The sequence below is a fragment of the Galeopterus variegatus genome, unplaced genomic scaffold, assembly GCF_000696425.1.
Source record: "Galeopterus variegatus unplaced genomic scaffold, G_variegatus-3.0.2 Scaffold14270, whole genome shotgun sequence".
Classification (NCBI taxonomy): Eukaryota; Metazoa; Chordata; class Mammalia; order Dermoptera; family Cynocephalidae; genus Galeopterus; species Galeopterus variegatus.
The window spans coordinates 9,724-25,478 of NW_007740381.1; the positions used below are offsets into that span (position 1 = coordinate 9,724).

The 15,755-nt window shown below is 37.9% G+C and overlaps 1 pseudogene; it reads right to left on the minus strand.

The window, feature by feature from the left end:
• Positions 1 to 649: 649 nt before the first annotated feature.
• On the minus strand, positions 650 to 1,865 carry LOC103581912 (annotated as a pseudogene).
• Between the last annotated feature and the right edge of the window lie 13,890 nt (positions 1,866 to 15,755).

Below are 15,755 nucleotides of genomic sequence, written 5' to 3' on the forward strand. Positions count from 1 at the left end.
GGAGTCCCCATTTGGGAGAAAGGATCAATGTTTCCTGCAAATTGCTAAGTTTTACACACGGGAGAATTCTACACATACTAGAACGTGTAATTAGGTTCACTTTATTCCATGAGGATCCTTCTCCCATGGTAAAGAAACAGAATGAAGAACGAATCTTAATTGGTCTCTTCATCAGAAGTGATAAACTTGGTCTCTATATTCATATAGCCAGACAGCTTCTTAAGCAGACTGTGGAAGCAGACAGTAGAGCCAGCTTCCTGTAGCCTGTGACCACTACCTTGTATCCACCTGAAGCAAAGATCATCTCGAACAATTATCCGATGTTACTGTTAACTGTACTAAAGAATAAAGTTCACCACTATGGTATTTTAAAGGAAATGTGTAAAAGTAAGAATACAGGTCATACTCACTAATGAGTAGTGCATATAATACCAGCTGATGAGAATGCACCAGCTACGCTTGACATGAAGACACTACACATAAAGCCTCACTTGGCAAGTCTGAATTTCTATTAACTAAGGGCAGAGTGAGGGACAGCAAAGAGCTGCTTCTGTTAACATTTTAGTATCCAGATAGCATAGTAGAAACTGTTCCCAGGGGCAATGTATTCTCCATTAATCACATTGAATAAAGCGTATGCATTAATCACTTTTTTGTTTGAGAAGCTTATCTCCCTTTTGGCCGTTCCAATGTACTTCAAAATAATTCCCTGTTAGTTTAGTCCAGGAAGCAACAGTGAGAAAGTCAGTATCAGGTAGGTGAGGGGCAGGTGTAAACTTGCCATCCCACTGTAAAGCTACACGACTACGCCAGTTGTGGGGTTACAGCAATAGCTACGCTAATTGTATGGTTAGGGCCATTCATAACTAAAGCCAAAACGTTTCATTATTTTAGTTATACTAAGTTTCCATCTGTATCGTCAGGGCTAGGGCTCACACCCTTCAAACCCATTGTAGAGACTGGGTCACCAGACCCCTCACATGCCAAGCTGGGTCACTAGACCCCTCACACGCAGGTCCACAAGCTAGATAATTGGGAAAGGTTCCAGGAGCCATTGGCAGATGACACGAGCTCAGTCCTCCTCCTCCTCATCATCATCATCAGCAGCAGCAGCAGCAGAAGCAGCAGTGGCGGTGGCCTCCCGAAGGGTCCCGGAGGCCCTGGCAGCAACAGCGTCCCACAGTAGTAGCGGCCTCCCCGTGGCCCTCGGGGGGCATCCCAGGGTGGGGGGCCCTGTGGATCAGAGCCACTTGTCCTTCACACTTAAGTGTATAACCCAGGACACCTGGGTGCACATGCACAATTACATTAGACAATATCCAACGAACACCCGGGCACACATACATATTTACGTCAAATGCTTGGCAAGATTCTGAGCATCTGAGGGGCCCTGACCATTTTCCTTCACTTTCCCTACATCCTTCCAAGCAACCGCAGCAATGATCATGGTCATGAAGTACATTTTAGGCTTTTCTTCCTTTAATGTGAAGAGGTGTTTCCACCAGCCCGCAGCTCTGCATCGAGTGTTTACTAGATTGCTGCAAATTTCATGGAATCTTTACTGTTGTTCAGTGGTCCATTACTGGAGCCAAAAATTCTAGGCACTAGAATGGGAACTAGGTTGTGAGCCAAGTACAAAAACATAACAAAACAGGAAACACCGGACAGAACAGATGGAGCTAGATAGTGGATAATCAGAAACGCCAAAGAAACCACACCCATGACGGCAGGTGGAAATTAGACTCTTTCCCATCAGTGGACTTTATCAGCCATCAGCATCCCTTCTCTCCATCCTTGCAGCTGCTCTTCTAGACTGCAGTCTCTGCAGCCAGCAGGTTGGTGCTGCGATTATCTTTCTTGGCCATTGTCCTTGAGGCGCATTCTCAGGGAGAGCAACCTTCCCCCCAGACCCACAAGACGACCCTGGCTTGGCATAACCTTTTGACCATAAAAAATGTCCCTCACATCAAGGAAAAGACTGATTATTCTGCAGCCATGGTAACATGTAGCCACCCACTTTTATACCCTTTTAATTGATCGATGACAACCCATATCCGGTAAACATGCTTTTCAAGCCAACCAATCTAACAGCCCTTTGCTTCTTCTGACTTTTGGCCAATCAGCAACAGACTCACTCCAGTTAAGTGAGTGCCAACCAATCAACAACAGCCTCACTGGAGCACCATGTTTCTGCAGATGATGTCAATCCTCTAATGCTCTGAAAGTCCATCAACCTCTGAACTCTCAGCTTCTCAAAACCATATATAAATAAGATCATCAATCCGCTCTGCTTGGAAAGACTGTGCCTGACAAACACAGCTCTTCCTAACTAAAATAATTAGTTAAGCTTTCTCTTTTTATTTCAGATATTGCACTAAGTGGTGGTCTCATCATCCTTTGATACTTGTAAATTTGATCATGTGCATACCCTACAACTGAACAACTTCACTCCTAATTATAATCTCTAAAACACTCTCACACGTGTGCACATTTGAAATGATTCCAAATGTCCATACTAGTATCATTTGTAATATTGTAAAAGAGAAAGCAACCCATATGTACCTAAACAGTATGGTTGCATAAATTATGGTTTATTTGTTTAATGAAATACTCTACAGCAGTTAAAATGAATAAAATACAGCTAAATGCATCAACTTGGATGAATCTCAAACATATAATGTTTATTAGAAAAAAGCAAATCACAACAATATGCAGTACATGTTTATAAAAAGTTTAAATGCATGCTTTAAACAGGTAAGCTATATTAATTATACCTCAAGAAAGCTGTTTTTAAAATGTTCAAATATAGGCAGAACTAAAATAAATGTTGTTTAGGAGTACATACACTTATAGTAAAACTATTAATATAAAAAAACAAGAGAGTAATTCACACCATTTGTATACTAGTTACCTCTGGGAGAAAGAAAAGGGATGTGATCTGAGGCCAGCACCTGGGCTTCAGAGGTGCTGATAATGCTCTGGTAAGATAGGTGGTGGGTACATAGGCATTCATTTTATTATTACCCTTTAAACTGTACATGTATGTTTTATACATTGTGCATGTGTATTTTAAAATTAAAAATTTAAAAATATTTGTTGCATGGATGAACAGAAATAAACTTACCATACAACACATAATATAACAAGTGCATTACCTGTGTATATAATTTAATTTGCACAAAAACCTGAGATAGATAGGCTCAGTTTGGGAAGACTGTGCCTGACAAACACAGCTCTTCCTAAGTATAATAATTAGTTTGGCTTTGTTAGTATTAATTGGTTAGTAATAATTTTGACTTCATTAACAATGACTTTTCTAGGCATAATTAGTTCGCTTCTGATTTTAAAGTTCAAGAAGCTTGAGGCTCAGAGAACTTAAGCGACATGTTCAGTGTCCCACAGCTGGATGTGCCAAAGCCCAGATCCAAACCCAACTCTACTAGATTCTAGAATTAATACTCTTAATTATTTTGCTATATGGTACAATGAATGAATGACTCATCATTCATATACAGCCTCCTTCATATTACAGGATTTGAAGTTCTGACAAACAACCTGTGAGCTTCATTTTATCATCTCTAAAATGGAGATGATATCAATTCTCATAGGATCTTGTGATAATTAAATGAAATAGTATTTCTGAAATAATTAGGCCAAGTACATAGCAAACACTCAATAAAGTTCACTCTCTCCTGCCTTCTTATCCACTCTAAAGTGGAATTGGATGTAAGCTGCAGTCTGTTTCCGATGTCCTGTGGCTAGAATAGTTCACTAAAACACAGGAAAGGTCTTCTAATAGAGTGATCTTGTTAACAGAGCACATGTGGAGGCCCCCTTATATCATAAGGGCTGTGTACCTCAAAAAGACTCTGAGGTCTATGTTCTGATTCGCTGTTGTTAATAAGTGTTAAAGATGTTTACACCCCTGCTGTGGGTAGGCAGACCTTTTCTTTGTCAATTATTTTTCCTATTCTGTTATTTCTCTCTGGTAAGCCATTAACTAGCCAAAAAAAGCATTGGCTTTTCTTTTCTTAAGGCTAATTTTGTCTTTTTTTGGATAATTTTCCTGTTGATTTTTAAGAAGTAGCTATATAGTTTGTTCTGATTTTATAAGTAATACATTCTTATTGAAAAAATTATCCCCAAATGCAAGAAGTACAAAGCAAATCCCTACTAACATGTATGAATGTATTTTTCTTTTCTCTTTTTAATTTGTCTCTATTGTCAGGAAAATATCAATGTTTTATTTAGGTATACAATCTTCAACTGAGCATAGCACTAAAAGTTAAATGCAAGAAAAGGCTCAAGATTTTTACAGAACACCAAATAACAGAAGAGTTAAAGTATTGGGCATGTCTGAGTGTTTCCATTCAGATAAAATTTATGCAAAACCATTTTGTTTTACCCAGCTGTGGGACTAATGGGTGAGAAGGTATGGAAATCAGAAATTTCTTCAGTACCTTTGATCTTTTATTTGATCTGTAGTTTGCAAAGGGTTGTTGGCCTGGATGACCTGACTAAACTGGGCTCGCCCCTCTCTCCTCCTGTGTTTCATTAGAAAGAACTACCTAGAAAGAGCAAGCTGTGTCAGGCCACTGACTTATTAACCAGATGCATTCAGAAACCTGAAATAAATCCAGAACTGCTCTACTAAAGTCTGTACAGTCATAATCAGAGTGAAGAAGGCATTAAATACACACATTTTGGCTAGTAGGAGCGTTAGCTTAACAATAAGCCCTCACCTGGTATCTTCTATCTCTGAATTGAAAATGCTAAGTAAACATTTAGATTATTTATTCTACCTGCCCCAATCTTCTGTGCTGACAGGGACAGAATGGAAATAATTACAAGCATAGAGATTAGTCATCACTGCTTTGGGAGGTGAAATAAACAAGAGGAGATTTTATTACAAAAATAATTTAAATACAGGGAATCGTTTTTAAGTTTTCTAATGTATGGGGTGGTTGACTTATGGGGTGGTTGACTTAAGTTTTCTAATGTATGGGGTGGCTTTCCAACAAGCCACTTCCTTTTTCATTGATGCAGTGATAGACTGTACAGGCTGTGATCCTTACTTCAGAGTGGGCGTTAGGTTTGATTTGTTTTAAATTAAGTTGCAAGCTGCTGAATGTGAAAAGCTCTGTCTCTTTATGAAACATGTACATACAGTACAACTTATCATGTCTAATGCAGTATTTCAAGGATTGAGGAATACTGCCAGGAGGTTTTCTGGCTAGAAGCCTCGGAGGGAGCATTAACTAAGTCAGTGTGGCGAATATGCAGTGCATATATCATGACTTTCCTGCACACACCCAAAGCAGACATTACTAAACAAACATGCCATTCTGTCAAACTAAACCCAGGCATGTCCCCGGGATCTTGTTCAGTGCAGAATCTTTCTCAACTGTTAATGTATTGAAATTACCATATTGATTAAAATCTACTTGTCATCCCTGATGGAGGCGAATTTACCTTAATCCAGAGTGTGACCCTTAATTTTTTCAGTATCCCAAATTCAGACTCAGGGAGAACAACTCACACTCATCAAGGTACTGGGGACCAAGTAAATGAACACAGTGACAGATGATAGATAGACAGAGAGAGAGATGATTTTCAATAGAGATGATTCCTCTATAATGGGGTGATATGCTCCCTTCCTGGTGTTACAATCCTTGGGAAAGTGGCTTAGTGACTATGAAATGAGAGCAAAAAAACAAGTGATGATATTTAAGGGTTTTTTTCCAACCATCTTTGTGGTCTAGTCTGAAATCTATTTCCTTTCCATGAAAAAATGGAGCAGGAAGTGTTTCCCAACAGGTGTCACCAAGCAGACCCATGAACCTCTGAATCCTTGATTCCATCTTTGGCTCCCTAGGCCCATATCTTCCAACTGTGGGTGCCTGGAGGGGAGCCAAGGGATACAAGGACCCACAGGATAAACATGGTGATGCAGGGTGTCAGTGTTTTTGTAGGACTTGAGAATGGGGTAAAAGGAAGAAGAGCCATTGTGTGTATTAAATGTGTATTTATAAAATATCTACTAACATATTTAAACTTTTTTTTTTATATGAGATTTAATTCACACAGCATAAAATTCACCTTTTTAAAGTATATGGTTCAGTGGTTTCTAGTATATTCACAAAATCATGCAATCATTACCACTACCTAATTCCAAAACATATTAATCACCCCGAAATAAATAAAAAAATACACATTATCAGTCACTCCCCATTCCCCACTCCTCAGCCCCTGGCAACTATTCATCTATCTTTTTTCCTCTGCTTATTTTGGACACTTCATATAAATGAAATCATACAATATGTGGTCTTTTGTGTCTGGTTTCCTTCACTTAACATGTTTTCAAAGTCTGTTCACGTTGTAACAGAATTTTATTCCTTTTCATGACTGGATAACACCATTGAACGGTGTTATTCATTCGTCAGTTGATGGACATTTGGGTTGTCTCCACTTTTTTAAGCTATTATGAATAATGCTGCTATGAACATCGGTGTACAAGTGTTTTGTGGACATATGTTTTCAGTTCTCTTGGGTGCATACCTAGGATTGGAATCGTCATGTGGAATGCTGTTGAACTTTTTGAGAAACCGTTTTCTAAAGCAGCTGCATCAATTTACATTTGTACCAGCAGTGTACGAGAGTTTCAGTTTTTCCACATCTTCACCAACACTTATTATTATCTGTCTTAATAACAGCAATCCTTGGTGTAAAGTGGTATCTCATTGTGCTCTTTATTTGAATTTCTCCAATGTCTAATGATATTGAGCATCTTTTCACATGCTTGCTGACAATTTGTTTATCTTTTTTAGAGAAATGCCTATTTAAATCCTTTTCCCAGGTTTTAATTGGGCTACTTATCATTTTCTTGTTGAATAATAAGAGTTCTTTATGTATTCTGGATACTAGACCATTATCAGATAAATAATTTGCAAATATCTTGTCCCATTATGTAGGTTGTCATTTCACTTTCTTGATAGTGTTCTTTGAAGCACAAAAGTTTTTAATTTTCAGGTAGTTTAATTATATATTTTTTCCTTTAGCTGCTTGTGGTTTAGGTGTCATATCTTAGAAACCATTGTCTAAACCAATGTTATAAAGACTTTTTTAGCTATATTGAGGTATAATTGATACACAAAAAATTGCACATATTTAATATATGTATTCTGATGAGTTGGGCATATGCACACACATGTTATAGCATCACCACAAAGTACTAAACATATCCCTCACATTCAAAAATTTCCTTGTACAGTTGTCCCTCCTTACCTATGGTTATCTGTGGTTTCACTTTCCATGATTTCAATTACCTGAAGTCAACCGTAGTCCAAAAATATTAAATGGAAAATTCCAGAAATAAATAATAAGCAATTTGTAAGTTTTAAATTGCATGCCATTCTCAGTAGTGTGATGAAATCTCACGCCGTCCTTCTCATCCCACCAGGACGTGAATCATCCCTCTGTCTGGTAGATCCACACTGTTCACGCTCCCTGCTTGTCAGTCACTCAGTAGCCAGCTTGGTTATCAGGTCCCGTGTGGTGGTATGGCAGTGCTTGTGTTCAGGTAACTCCTATCTGACTTAATAATGACCTCAAAGCACAAGAGTAGTGATGTTGGCAATTTGGATATGCCAAACAGAAGCCGTAAAGTGCTCCCTTTAAGTGAAAAGGTGAAAGTTCTCAACTGAATAAGGAAAGAAAAAAATCATATGCCTAAGTTGTAAGATCTAAGGTAAGAATGAATCTTCTATTAGTGAAATTGTGAAGAAGGAAAAAGAAATTCATGCATATTATATATGGAGTTTGGTACCATCTGCGGTTTCAGGCATCCACTAAGGATCTTGGAAAGTACCCCCACAGATAAGGGGAACTACTGTATTCTCTTGTGTGGGGGGGTTTATTTGTTTATTTTGTTTCGGAGGGGGTTGTGGCAAGCACTCTTAATGTGAGGTCTATCTTCTCAATATATTTTAAAGTGCACAATACTGTACTGTTAACTATAGGTACTATGCTATACAGCAGATCTCTAGAACATCTTCATCTTTCATGACTGAAATTTTACACCCATTAGGTGACAATTGCCCATTTCCAACTCACCCCAGCTCCTGACAACCAGCATTCTATTCTACTCTTCTAAGAGTGTGACTATTTTATATATCTCATGTAAGGGGAATCAGGTAGTACTTGTCCTTCTGTGACTGTCTTATCACTTGGCATAATGTCCTCAAGCTTCATCCTTATTGTTTGAAATGGTAGGATTTCTTTCTTTTTTAAGGCTGAATAATATTCCATTTCTTTATCCATTCATCTATTAACAGGCAGGTTGTTTCCATATCTTGGCTATACTGAATGATGTTGCAATAAACAAGGGGGTGCAGATATCTCTTCAAGATCCTGATTTAAATTATTTTAGATATATACCCCAAAGTAGAACTGCTAGATCACATGGTACTTCTATTTTTAATTTTTTGAGGAACCTCCATACTGTTTTCCATAGTGGCCGCACCATTTGACATTCCCAACAGTGTATAAGAGTATCAATTTCTCCATATGCTCACCAACACTTTTCTTCTTCTTTTTTTTGATAATAATTCTAATAGGTGTGAGGTGATAGCTCATTGTGACTTTGATCTAAATTTCCCTGGTGATTAATGATGCTGAGCACCCTTTCATACACCTGTTGGCCATTTGTACATCTTTTTTGAAGAAATATATGTTCGAATACAGAATGGTCCTCAACTTATGATGATTAGACTTGGGATTTTTCCACTTTACAATGGTACCCACACCACCATTCTGTTTTTCACTTTCAGTACAGTATTTAATAAAATACATGAGATATTTAACATTTTATTATAAAGTAAGCTTTGCGTCAGCTGATTTTGAAAAACTTTAGGCTAATGTAAGTCTTCTGAGCACACTTACAAATAAGGTAGGCTATGAAGTCCAGTAGATTAGGTGTATTAAATGCATGTTCAACTTATAATATTTTCAACTTGATGTATTGAGATGTAACTCCATCTTAAGTCAAGTAGAATCTGTACTTTATAATTATTAGGCATTACTTTTACAATCAAAATTTTTCATTTTTAAACTTTTAATAAAAATTGTATATATTTAAGGCACACAACATGACGTTTTGATATACATATACACAGTGAACTGAATACTATAGTCATATCCATCTCTTCACGTAGTTACCTTTTTTTGTGTTAAGAACACTTAAAACCTACTCTCAGTAAAGTTTAAGCAAGGTCATTAAGATGTATGCTTATGTTTTTATAGCTTTAGCTCCTGTATTTAGGTATTCAATCCATTTTGAATTAATTTTTATATGGTGTGAAGTAGGGGTCCAAATTAATTTTTTTAATGTAAATATACAGTTTTCCAGCACCATTTCTTAAAAAGACTATTCTTTTTCCCATTAAATTGTCTTGGTTCCCTTCTCAAAAATCAATTGACCATTCTGCACTCTCAGTTCCATTCTGTTGATCTGTCTCTATCCTATGCCACTGCCACACTGTCTTCATTACTGTACCTTTGTAGTGAAATGTGAAATCAGGAAGTGGGAATCCTTACTCTTTGTTCTTCTTTTTAAAAATTGCCTTGTTTATTTGGATTCTTTGAAATTCCATATGAATTTCAGAATCAGCTTGTCAATTTCTGGGGAAAATACAGCTGGAATTTTGAGGTGAATTTGTAGATTAATTTGGGGAGTACTGCCATCTTAACAATATTAAGTTCTTTCAGTCCCACAAAACACGAGATGTCCTTCCATCTATTTAGTTCCTCTTCAATTTCTTCTAATATATTTTGTAGTTTATAGCATACAAGTCCTGTGTTTCATTTGTTAAATATTACTGAGTATTTTATTCTTTTCGATGCCATTACAAATGAAACTGTTTTTTAAATTTTGTTTCCAGATCGTTTATTCTTAGTGTATAAAAACACACGTTCTTTTTGTGTGTACTTATCTTGCATCCTACAATCTTGCCAAGCTAGTTTATTAGCACTAATAGTTTTTATTTCTTGGTGGATCTTTAGAATTTTCTGTATACAAGGTCATATCTTTTTTGTTCCTTTGTTTCTTCATTATTGCCTTCTTTTGTGTTCCATAGGTACTTCCTTTTAATTTCCTTGTCGTTTCTTTTACTGTATATTTTTGAGTTATTTTCTCCATGGTTGCACTTGTGGTTATAACTTAAGTTATAATAATTTAGTTCAGATTAACACCAACTTGACGGTAGTATATACAAAAACTTCACTCCCATACAGCTCCATTACTTCTGCCATCCTTTGTGCTTTGTCATAAAACTTATATCTTTCTATGTTAAATGCTCATCAACACATGGATTTATAATTATTACTTTATTTATGCAGTTACCTTTACTGATACTCTTTATTTCTTCATGTGGATTCAAGTCACCATCTAGTGTCCTTTCATTTCAGCCTTAAGTAGTTTATTAGCATTTCTTGAGGAGAGATCTGCTAGCAAAGAATTATCTCAGGAATGTTTTAATTCCTCTTTCATTTTTTAAGGATAATTTTGCTGGATATAGAATTCTCACTGAAAGGAAAAAACTTCCAATTAGGAAATCTAATCTTCTCCTCCCCACGCCCCAGCTCCCCAGGTCTCTTGCTGCTATTTGTTGGAGTAAGTTGTTTGTTTAGAGACCCTTCTTAACTAATTCTGTAAAGGCTGTATTTTTTGTCATGTGTGGCCACTAAGGTCTGCTGATGTTTGGCCAGTTAGTAATTGGATAGAGATTTCTCTAAATCCCTGCAACCAGTAAGTCTCCCTGTTTTTGCTGAGGGTCTCGCTGTGTGTGCTAAGGCACACCTTCAACATCAGCCAGGCAATTTACAACTCAGCCTAAGCCCTCACTGCCTGTCTGTGCAAAGCTTCAAGGTCAGCCCAAGGTAAGAGCTTAGGGCCTTCTCAGGTCTTTCCTGAGCATGAGCACAGCTCCGGGCATGTGCACAGCCCTTCACATGGCTTTGTCTTTTTAAATTCCCAGGAGTATGTAGGAGCTTTTCAAAGCTCTTCTGGACATCTCATTCTCAACTTTTCCTTTTAAGGTTTTTGGTTATTCTATTGATTACCAACTTTTATCCACCATCTCAGGCAGCTGCAAAGTTAATCAATTGTTTGTAATTGTTTTCAACAATCACCCCAAGTAAATGGCTATTTGCACCAGGCAAGCTCCAAGTCACTTCAAATATAGGCAGCCTCTAAGTGGGGTCTTTGAGGGAACTAGCAGACAGGTGAAACAATGACTGTTCCTGGGAATGAGCTTTTAAAGAGCTCCAGCTCTACTCTGCTTCCCCCTAGTTGCTGTCAGGCCACTAGTATTCACTGGAAATGTAGGCTGGTGAATGGGGATGGATTAGAGTGAGCCAAGATGCCACAAAGCTGACTGTCCTTAGCACGATTCAACCATTTTTCTTGAATAAGTACTCCCAGGATTGATTAATTTCTAACACTCTGAAAAAGTTGATTCTGACAGTTTTTCAAATTTCTCATTATTTTTATGGAGGAGAAAATTTTCAGAGGTTCTTACCCCACCATTTTTGCTGATATCCAAAGCCATTATTTTTAATGTTAAAACAAACTTGGACATCTTACGGAATATGATGCAAAACTCCATATGCCTTTGTAAGGATGCAGTATAAAACGTCAAAGACATTTAACTCTTCTAGCAGTGTACCTCTCTACTCACTGTACTCAGTACTTACATAAAGTCGTGTGGCTATATCTGGCCATCAGATCCATGGCCCATGGGAAATATGTAACATACATATTTATGTAGAATGTAAATGTCCTCTCTCTTTCTAGCTACTGTGTGCTAAGGGCAGTGGATCAAAATGAGGAGGTTACCTCTCACAACTTGTTAAACTACAGTGTCTACCTTTACCACTTACAACTATTAATATTTACCTAAGTTTGCTCTCAAGAACTCTTGTAAACTGATTGGTTCTGTCTCTGGCATACCTTCTTGGCCAACAGACACTGGTATCACTTACACAAAATGAAATAATATCACTCTAGCCAGTGACATTTAGACTAGACATAAACTTTTCCCCATAAAGGCTTTCTTTATCCTATTGGGTAAAAAAAACTTTGTATAAAGTTTTTATTTTCTTTATTTTTATTTTCTTCATCCTATTGGGTACAAAAAAACTTTGTACCCAATAGGATACAATAGGTAGGAAGATTCTACACCTAGTCATTATTAAATCCATTTTTTTTTCAAGTGAGAGTTGCTCGGTTCTAAAATCCTGCCTGAGAATTTTGTTTGGGAAATGACCATTTGATTCTAAGAGTCCAGAATAAAGCAGCCCACAATGTGTCTCTCAAAATCATGCAGAGATTCATCTTGTACAACCTGAATGTGTGAAAGTCCTTATCAATCCCACTTTAAATGTATTGGTAAGAAATACTCACAAAAACCACTGAGAAACACTTGCTTACAGAATTCCTACTTCTAGAAATGTTTTAATTCACTGGAATTAAGCAACCCACAATGCATCTTTCAGGAATTATGAAAAGTGTCTTTTTTTTATCAACCTGTATAAAAATTTTTTTTAATTGCTTTTTGAACAAAATGCTCATAAACTTTGAAAACCACTGTGAAACACTGGCTTACAGAGGTCCCAGTCTAGGAAACAGTTTAATTCAATGGAATAAAGTGGCCCACAACTCATCTATGAGAAATCATGCAGAGATTCGTCTTTTTCCAACCTGCATGTGAAAACACTTACTAATCCTGCTTTAAATGAACTGATTAAAAATATTCATGAAAACCATTATGAAAAACTTGCTTACAAAGTTCCCATATTAGAAAACAGGCCAGTTCCCATACATTTGATTCTAAGATTCCAACATGTACCAAGCCCAGTCAATAGACAGCCTTCATTCTATCCAATACTTATAGAATCACAGTGGGCATATTTCCTCACTCAGTTTCACCATCTGCTAGTACTTTGACCAACAGAAAGCAAACAGCCTAGGGCCACCTAGGGAAACATAGACTTACCCCAAACCATGGTAAACAGATGTGTTTGGCCCACTGAGCTTTGAACCCTGAAATTACACCACACACAGACATGGTCAGAGTGTTGCCAGAGGTTACGACACACACATTCTTGGCTCCGTTGCTCTGATTGACTCAGACCAGCTGAACATCTTTACTGAGTGATAACTAAACTATGACCATGGAAGAAATGATGCTAGCCAGTTCAGGGATTAAAATGCCTCTCCTGCTACTGACACCTCCTCAAAAAAGAAACTGCCAACAAGAATGACTTTCAAAGCCGGTTACAATAATACTTCACTGTTCAATGGCTCAGTCCATCCCACGCTCGGTGTACAGTGTGTGCTAGGCACTGAATCAGCATGCTGAGAATGGAAGATGAGGAGGGAAGAGAGCAAGTCAGGGAAGACTGAGAACCTGGGAGGGGTCAAGCCCCAAGGGGAGACTGAGGGCGACTGTGGACCCAGGGCGAGTGAGGCAGGTGCAGGGAGTGTGGGTTGTCCTGTAACTGGCTGAGCCTGTGCAGCACTTCGAGGGCCCTGGAAATAAGCTGAATCCCCCTGATTTACTGCTTCCAACCATAAAGTTGGAGTTTTAAAATTTCATTTGACTGTAGGGAGATCTAGGACTGCTCTAGGAATATTTCTGTTGGACACCATAAGAGAGGATAGAGAAGTAATTATTGAATGTTTAAAAACATTGGTGTACGCACTAGATGCAGTTGTGTTTTTATCTGTTTTCAAAAGTTACTTTGGAATTTTTTATGAGAAGGTATATCAGAAATAGAAAGCAATCATTTCCAGTATTGCTAAGTAGGAACTATAAAGCAAAGAAACTTGGTTGGACCAGTTGCACATAAAAGAGAGAGGATGTGACCTTCAAAGTGGATCACCCTACCTGAATTGAACCTCAGTCAGACAACAAGGTAAACAGAAGTTTTCAGGGAAAATGTAACAGTCCCAGCCTGGAAGCATCTTCTGTGATTCCAAATTCAGATAATTTCTTTCTGTTGAAGATGTTGTTTTCTTTCTGAAATTAACAAGAGTACTCATCTGTATTAGTAAGAGTTCTCCAGAGAAACAAAACCATAGTGGGTATATAAGAAGATAGATGGATACATAGGTAGAATTATTTTAAGGAATTTGCTCATGCAATTATAGGGGCTGGCAAGTCCAAAATCTTCAGGAGACCCAGGGAAGAATGATGTTGTATCTTGGAGTCCAACGGCAGTCTGGAAATAGAATTCCCTTTTTCTGAGGGGCCCCCCATCTTTTTTCTTTTAAGGCCTTCAACTGATTGGATGAGGCCCACCCCATTATGAAAGGAAATGTGCTTTCCTCAAAGTCTACATACTTAAATGTTAATCTCATCTTTTAAAAAATACCTTCACAACTACATTTAGACTGGTGTTTGATAAAATATCTAGATACCATGGCCTAATCAAATTGACACACAAAATTAACCATCATGCCCTCCTAGTACCTTTGCTTGAGGAACAAACATTTAAGATGGCTTTGACTTCAAGGGTTGAACTGGAACAGAAGCAGACCTCTTCAGGCTGTGGGAGTCTGCAGCTGCTGGCACCTCCTCAGGACTTCAGGAGATTTCATTTTGATGGTTTAATTTATGGAAGCTTTATCTAACTAATTACAGTCTCATTGAAAACTTTCCTTATGGTCTGTTCAATTTAAAACTTTTGGTGAAGAGTTAGAGGAGAAATAAGACATAATGAAAACAACCGAGCCAAGGAAACATCCCTAATTCCCACATTCATTAGTATGTTTCGTATTTTGTGAGCACTCTACACATGTCCTTGTATTTTACCAGCGCCAAACCATACAGAAACAAAAGGGCTATAAGAGAAGAGCAAAGAGTGGGCAGTGTGCTGGAGCAAGCAGAGAGAATCCTATGAGAGAAGATAAATTCAGGTTAGCTTGAGGCCCCCACATTTTCAATAACAAATAGCAACAGCTGTTCCAACATAGCATTTAAGAGCAATGGTAGTTGGAAGAGGAATTTCTCATCCATGGTTTCTGAAACAAAAATCACCTATTAAATGACTAGTGCTTGTGTTGATCAATATCAAATATTTTTGGAACATTTTTTCATTGTCAAGAGTTCCAGTTTGTCCCTTTCTTCTTAAACACTTGTTAAAAAAAAAAAAAGGAAAACTTTGCTTTGCCACAGGTAAAAGGACTACACATAAATCCTCCCTTTAACAGTTCAGGGAATTTCATTCCTTGGTGTGTTTGTTTTAAAGAGAACAAAACACCTTTTGTTTTCGCATTCTCTACCTCATTTGTTTCTGCTCCTTGCTTGTCTTAAAACTGAAACTCAAACAAGTTAAGAGATGACTGTTTGACCTTGACTGCTGGGAAACTCTCATCTACATCCATTCTCCTCTGAGGACGGCTTCTGGGATGACATCTAACTCCCAATCTCTGGGAATCACAGGAGCTCCAGGTCTGAATACATATGATAGAGATTTTTTCCCTTGTATGTTTCACATTCACCTAAGGCACAGGATGTCCCAAAGCAAGGATAGTGCTCTCTTCTGTGAGAGACTGCAGTCGTGAGGGTCAGAGGGCCTGCTGATAGAGCCTTGCTTGAGAAAGTGATGTGGGAAGGTGAGGGACTGGTCTGGGACTCAGGAGGAGAATAAGTGGCAATCAAGAAACAGTTTAAAGTGGGGACAAGGTATGTTGG